The sequence below is a fragment of the Bison bison genome, unplaced genomic scaffold, assembly GCF_000754665.1.
Source record: "Bison bison bison isolate TAMUID 2011002044 unplaced genomic scaffold, Bison_UMD1.0 scf7180017864327, whole genome shotgun sequence".
Classification (NCBI taxonomy): Eukaryota; Metazoa; Chordata; class Mammalia; order Artiodactyla; family Bovidae; genus Bison; species Bison bison.
The window spans coordinates 3,346,041-3,354,061 of NW_011494899.1; the positions used below are offsets into that span (position 1 = coordinate 3,346,041).

Below are 8,021 nucleotides of genomic sequence, written 5' to 3' on the forward strand. Positions count from 1 at the left end.
TAGATGGACCTTTGTTGGCAAAGTAATGTCTCTGCTTTTTAATATGCTATCTAGGTTGGTCATAACTTTCCTTCCAAGGAGTAAGCGTCTTTTAACTTCATGGCTGCAATCACCATCTGCAGTGATTTTGGAGTCCCCAAAAATAAAGTCTGACACTGCTTCCACTCTTTCCCCATCTATTTTCCATGAAGTGATGAGACCAGATGCCATGATCTTTGTTTTCTGAATGTTGAGCTTTAAGCCAACTTTTTCACTTTCACTTTCATCAAGAGGCTTTTTAGTTCCTCTTTACTTTGTGCCATAAGGGTGGTATCATCTGCATATCTGAGGTTATTGATATTTCTCCCAGCAATCTTGATTCCAGCTTGTGCTTCTTCCAGCCCAGCGTTTCTCATGAATGTACTCTGCATAGAAGTTAAATAGGCAGGGTGACAATATACAGATTTGACATACTCCTTTTCCTATTTGGAACCAGTCTGTTGTTCCATGTCCAGTTCTAACTGTTGCTTCCTGATCTGCATACAGGTTTCTCAAGAAGCAGGTCAGGTGGTCTGGTATTCCCATCTCTTTCAGAATTTTCCACAGTTTATTGTGATCCACACAGTCAAAGGCTTTGGCATAGTCAATAAAGCAGAAATAGATGTTTTTCTGGAACTCTCTTGCTTTTTCGATGATCCAGTGGATATTGGCAATTTGATCTCTGGTTCCTCTGCCTTTTCTAAAACCAGTTTGAACATCTGGAAGTTCACGGTTCACATATTGCTGAAGCCTGGCTTGGAGAATTTTGAGCATTACTTTACTAGTGTGTGAGATAAGTGCAATTGTGTGGTAGTTTGAGCATTCTTTGGCATTGCCTTTCTTTGGAATTGGAGTGAAAACTGACCTTTTCCAGTCCTGGAGTCACTGCTGAGTTTTCCAAATGTGCTGGCATATTGAGTGCAACACTTTCACAGCATCATCTTTCAGAATTTGAAATAGCTCAACTGGAATTCCATCACCTCCACTAGCTTTGTTCGTAGTGATGCTTTCTAAGGCCCACTTGACTTCACATTCCAGGATGTCTGGCTCTAGGTGAGTGATCACACCATCGTGATTACCTGGGTCATGAAGATCTTTTTTGTATAGTTTTTCTATGTATTCTTGCCACCTCTTCTTAATATCTTCTGCTTCTGTTAGGTCCATACCATTTCTGTCTTTTATCGAATGGTCCCTTTCAAATGTATTAAGCGCCTACTGTGCACCAGCCCAGGGAAAAGTAACAGTGAACAAAATATGCAAGGCCATCCTCTCGTGGCTCTAAAGTCCAGTTACCTAAAGCTGTGTGTCAGATGCTGGAGGACAAGGAAGGGGACACCAAGGCACTGCTGAGGAAGCACCAGAAAGGAGAGGCAGGCTGGGGACCAAGTAGAGGGATTGAGCCTTTGCTGAGAGAAACAGGGCTATTTTTTTATCCTTTGGGTGATGACCGAAATGGATGGGCCTAAGAGGGACTTACTGAAGGTCAGAAGTCAAGGGCACTTGCCCTTGGCCTCACGCAAGCAGTCTCTACAGTTGTGCCACTTGTAGAAATGCACCCTTGCTCAGCCCTCCACTTTTGCAAACAGAAAATCACCAACTCAGAGGCTGCCTCTGCAGACTGATGGGGAAGGAGTGGGTGGTGCTGGAGCTGCCAGGAAGATTCCCCATAGAGACACTACTCCCAGAGTCCCAAAACCAAACACCTTGGACACAGGGTACGAAAGGTCTGACCCCTGGCATTCTCAGTGGTGGGCTTACCTACTTTACCCCAGGCAAACTAGCCTTGCGCTTTAACTCCCATCTGATAGAAGGACGTGTGGGTGTGGCTGGGGCTAGAGGAAGAAGAAAATGGTCCACTCTAATCTTTTCAATTCCACCAATCCCCAAGTCCCAAAATGGAGTGCTTGCCCTTCCCTCTGGCTTTCTCTCTTTGCCAATATTTTACTTCTCATGGGTGGCATTTCTCGAAAATGCTGGTTTTCAAGGAAAGGAAACCAGGTAAGCCCTCCGTCTACGCCCGGCCAGAGCTAAGGGCATTCTTCTCTGTCCACCTGCAGCACATCTCTGGTATCTGCCCAATAGTACTTAGACTCTCATAGCTATTTTCCTCCCCTGGCTACTTCTGACTCCCCTTACTAAGGCAGGAACTGTCTCGTCCACCATCAGCGTCAAGTGTGTGTGACAAGCATTCATTTGGTGTCAGCTGAATCGGAATCCCCGAATCCCATCTGGTACAATTGCAACCAGAACATTTGCAAACTGATATTCCACATTTACAGACCTGCTGCTGCACAGGTTAAGGCCTGGAACAAAGAACCTACCACTTCTACCTGCCTCATGAGGCTTAGGACTCAATATTCCCTGGTCCTGTCATACTCTTAAACTAGAATACCTTAAGCTCTGCTTCCACTTTATTATTTCTTTCATTCATTCAACTGTGACAACTGTGCCATGATGCTCTGAGATCATTTCTCTTCACTTTGGCTATTTTTCTAGGTAAAAGTGAATAAAAGCTTTTCATCCATTGGAATTTATGAACTAGGTTAATAGCTAAAACTGTCCATTTCATTTTTATACTCCAGCTGAATGGCACACCTCATAGGTTTCTTAATTGTGTTTAACGAGGCAGCTAAGTACAAAGATTTTTAAAAAATGAAAAGCTCCAGGTTGGGAGGTAGAAGTGCCGGGTGTGAGGCCTGACTCTGCTGTTGATTTGCTGCATGACTTCACCCACAATGCATCTGCTCTCTTCACCTCATTTTTCTGAGGGGGTTGGACCAGCTATCAGGTGCCTTTTATGAGGAACTGCTAAAATGCTATGTAAACCCAGAGTTCTGTGAAGCATCACATCACTAGAAGTTCTGAGAAATCAAATGTTTCATGGCAGACATGCTCAATAACATGCAACTATGCTTTCTTCCAGGCTCCCCAGCTGGATCAGTGGGTAAAGAATCTGCCTGCAATGCAGGAGACGCAGGAACCGAACGTTCGATCCCTGGGTTGGGAAGATATCCTAGAGGAGGGAACGGCAACCCACTCCAGTATTCTTGCCTGGAAAATCCCATGAACAGAGGAGCCTGGTGGGCTACAGTCCACAGGGTGGCAAAAAGTTGGACACAACTGAAGTGATTGAGCATAGCACATACACAGCTTGCTTTCTTCCAACAATTCACTGGAAGTAGAGTTTCTGGCATAGGGGATGTAAATAAAATGTAAAAGCGTCAAAATGTTCAGAAATCCTGTTTAATTGGTAGAAGCCTCTACAAGACAACTGGGTTTTCATGGATCTGAGCAGAAACTTCTTTGAGGCCAGAAGAAATGGCCTGCATTCTCAAATTAATAATACCTAACTCATAGGGTTGGTGAGAGATTTCATTCAGGCAGTGTATATTGGAACAATGTCTGATACAGAGTAAACAGGATACAGATGTTTGCTGTTGTTAGTATTATTTGCTTCGGTAGTTGTTATTATCATCATTTTAGGCATTAGAAACTCTGGAGGGAAGAACAGTTTCATTCCATGGTGATAAAAGCATGTTCTCCTACAGATAACAAAGACTGGGAGTTGACCTAGGGCAGAACTCTTGCATTTGTTTGAAATACAAAAATCAAAAGCAAATGGCGCATCATGGTATAATCTTCTGCAAGTTCCTTCATACTTGCTCTTACCTTTCTTGGTCTCAGGTGTCCACATAGGTCACCTGGGGACAAAGCTACTTGACTCAAAAGCATTAAGGGTAAGTAGACTGCCTTTAAAGCTGTTTTGGATTCTCTCTTAGAATAGTGACAACAAAAGCAGGTTGTTTCTTTAAGAAATGTAATGCTTCTAATACCGACAAACTAGATCTACTTAACCTTCATGAGTGCAACTCACAAACTAACTGGACAACTTTCCGGGAGCACCACGTCTCATCCCACATGGGAGGATTTACTCAATGGCCAAAGGTAAGGTCAATGTGAAGAGAGGAGGTAACACCAAAACAAAGCCTCCAGCACTATGGTGTATCACTATTCAAAGAGAATAATCACATTTTTCATTGTACTGTTCCACATTTTATAATAATAAAGGCAGTATAATCATTCCTTCCAAGGTCAATGACTGGGAGGCATGAGGCACTTAAATATTTATTGGGGAATGAATAGCTATATGACCACTGGCATTTTAGAGAAGAGGGAACAAGTTACAGAGACCTGAAGGGGCTCATCCTGCATTTCACCACATATAAGGGGGAAATCAATTTTTAATTTGCTAGTGATCCTCAGGCTGCGTCCAGATAACTGACTTTACTTTCTTATTTTCTTTCTGCAGCAAAATCTACCTGCAAATGATCCTGCACCGGTTCAGAACTGCAAAGATCCACCAGTCGCCATGCACATGTCACCAAGGCAGTTAGGACACTGGCTCTGGAGCCAGGAGGACTGGATTCTTTATCTCAACTCGTGATACTTATAGACTGGAGACAGGGAACTTACCCTTGATGAATTGGGGACAGCAGTATTATCTACCTTATAGAATTGTTGTAATTGAAATAGTCTATGTATTTAAACTCCTACTAAGTGCTTGACAGATATGAAATATTATTTTATTCTTATTAGAAATTATGAATTTTTAAAACACGTCAGTGTCATAAAAAACAAAGAAAGGTTGAGGATAATGAAAGGAGACTTGACAGTAGATGATCCCAGACTGTATCCTGTACCAAATTAAAAAATGCTATAACAAACATTATTGCATCAGTTGACAACACAGTTACAGTACTTGAATCTAGTGTCTGTATTATAATGTCAAATTTACTGAAGTTGATAAGTATGCTGTGATTATGCATTGAGGAATAAAGCCCTATGATATATGCAACTTTCTCTCCAATGATTCAAATGAGAGAAAAAGAGAAAACAATGAAGCCTATGGAACAAAATGCTAATAGGTGAATATGAGTAAAAGGTAGACAATAGGGAGTAGTTCTTTGTACTGTTCTTGCAACTTTTTCTGTAAGTTTGAAATGACTGCAAAGTAAAAGGTTAGAAGAAGAAGTACTGTACTAAAAGTTCAAGTCTCATTCAGAACAGTCCAGTCTCCCATAGTTTTATTTATTTTAAATAATAAATATAGTTTTATTTATCCCATAGATCCCGTAGATCTTGATTGTTCCCACTGCTATGTTAGCTTAGATAGCACTCTATTATAAAATCTCTTCTAGACAGTCAAACTTTCCCAATGTCCTTTTTGAACAGTGCCTAATGAATAAAACAAGAAATTGTCCAGAACCCTTCAGAAAAGGCAAAAGAAATCCCTTTTAAGTGTTCTTCTCCAGGTGGGTCCCCTTTTCCTACAAGGTCTCTTGGCAGTGGTTTATAATCCTTCTGTGATTTGGCCTTTGTCCACTTTATTCTGTTACCATTCTCCCCCTAATTCTTCGTATTCTGAACATAATGGCTTTCTTTGGGTCACTCTGACATGCCAAACTTCCTTCTTTGGAGCACTTGTACCTGCTATTCCCTTCCAGTGGGATGTTCTTTTCCCTGATCTCTGTGTGGTTGGAGCCTTGTTGTCATTCAGACTTGAAAGCAAATGTTACAACTTCAAAGTGACCTTCCTTGAGTTTCCTACTCATTCCATTTATTAGTCATTTTAGAGCTTAGATGCTGCCTGGGATAGAGCAAGAGCTCAGTGAGAATCACTGATCAACAAATTAAGTCACACTATTCACAAGACAACTTGGGTTACCTTTCTACTCTGTCTCAGTCACATTGTTTATATTCCCATTATGTGGTCATGGAAAGATAGTCGTCTGCAAATCTGTCCCCCCACTAAATGTTAAACTCCTTTCAGGAAGAAGCTATGTCTTCTTCCTCCAATTTCCAGTGCCTATTTCAACCCATTTCCAAAGCACCAATAATTCAAATTAGCAAAGACTCACAGTCCCAGCGCTTAAGGAAACTTGCACATTGTAACTTTCCACCCTCCTAATGCTAAACTGGTAGCAAAAAATAACAATTGGAGGTAACAGTTATTGAGTACTTACTATGACTCAGCCCCTATAATAAGTGCTTAAAATGTTTTATCTTCTTGAATCTTCATTATAACCTTGTTAGCAAAAGAATCAGCATTATTCTCTTTTTAGAGGGAAAAACCTGAGGCTCAGAGAGGTTAAATAATTTGCTCTAGGGTTCACAGCAGTGGCAGAGGCACAACTCTAATCCAGGCAGTGGATCCCTAAAGCTTGTGCTCTTTACCACTCTAGGATGCCTACAGAAAATGTGGAGAACTGTTCATTCTTTCCACTCCCATGCTGCTGAACTGATCTATCCATCACCACATGGAGCCTTGCACATGTGATAACCAGCTGACCTTCCCCCCAGGGTGTCTGCTCAAGTGCCATACCACGAAGGGCATCACTGAAAGAGTTCATTGACCAAAATTATTCTCACCTACCGCACTACAGTGACTGAAAATCCTCCATCAGGGAGCCTTTCTTTATGAACTGCAAAATCCCTCTGTAAAACTCAAATATTATCAAAGGGGTTAATTGCTTATAGCTAGCATGAGTCAGAAGCATTTTGAAGTGAATTACTCAGATTATCCAGCAGGGCCCTGAGGAATGGAACCCAGCCAATTAAGGTTAAGTCATGAAAAAGAGAAAATTTCAAGAAACATCTAGCAGGTATCATCCTTCAAGACCCAATCAAGGTCACGTGCAAGGACAAGCATTCATATATCTGTCATAAAGGGTAGGGAGTCACAGGAGTCAGGTTGGACTTTGAAGAAAACCCTGCAGATGATATGGGAAATCTTCATCTTCTGCAAAGTGCTGCTTTAGAACCACTCCTAAACAATAGCAGTGCTAAAGAGTTATCCACACGCAGCAAAGCAAAAACCATAGAGCAGAGAGGTAGATGCCTGTTTCATTCAGCTACAGAATACTGGTCTTCATCAAATTAGAGCCAACAAAGGGCTAGATAAAGGCCAACAAAGCCAATCATTGTTTTAAAAAAGCAAATGTTCATGCCACCCATAACATTACAGCATCAGGGAAAGATTTCTAGGCACTGTGCACACTTGAAAACACTTCTCCCACCTCTGGTGGACCTGTTTTAGTACCTGTTTCCTCCTTTGGGCCCTCAACCCTCCACAAAAGGGCACTGAAGCTGCTTCATACACGACTGGGTATCTTCAGCCCTGGGTTACTTTAAGTCAGGCAACCTCCAGGGGCTGCCAGGATGATAGATGAAATCCCCGGAGGCAAGAGGAAAAGGCAGGCTGGGCACCCCTCAAGTGGGAACCACTGCCATAGCCTCATTAAATTTGGCAGGTTGGACAGAGCAAGGTTTTTGACTGGGCTGGAGACCATGGGACCACGGGGATCTTGGGGGCCAAGGGGCCCACTGGGGACAAAGACAGCTTCTCTAGTTTCTTCAACGTCAAAGTAACAGGATAACCATCCAAGATGATGTTTCCCAAGACTTAGTCACTTGACGACCTGTCTTCACGTCTGTTTCCACATCTCAATCCTCACCTGTGCTCTAGCAAACACTTCTCTTTATCTGGACGAGATTTTTGTATTTAAATAGATTTGCTTTGAAAGGAAACTTTCTATCACTGTGAAATCGCTCGGTTTAACGGAACAGTTTTCCTTAACACTAATGAAAACACTTAACCATGTTCGTCCACGTGCCACCCCAAACCATCGCTGTGACCTGGAGTGGCACCATCCAAAGTAGCAGCCTTGGGAAGCACAAACCACCCCGGAGGGCCTCAGGGGTTCGAACCCGGGCTTGACCCGCATGTCCCGCCTCCTCCGGGTAACTGAGGGTACCGTCTCGGGAACGCATCTGCACAACCCTCGCCCACGTCCCCTGGGCGCCCCTCCCCTTCAGCAGCACGTTTCCTGTCAAAACAAACCCTTGGGGGAGGGGACAGCGGAGGCCGAGGCGAGTACCGAGGAAACCCCGGCAACAAACCCCAAACACACGATCGGAGCCCCTCCCGGGCCTGACCGCGGCTC

The 8,021-nt window shown here is 43.0% G+C and overlaps 1 protein-coding gene across 1 annotated transcript in view; it reads right to left on the reverse strand.

The window, feature by feature from the left end:
• TCP11L2 (t-complex 11, testis-specific-like 2) overlaps nucleotides 1-8,021 on the reverse strand; it is a 40,756-nt gene that overhangs the window by 32,169 nt on the left and 566 nt on the right. The window lies entirely within an intron of this gene.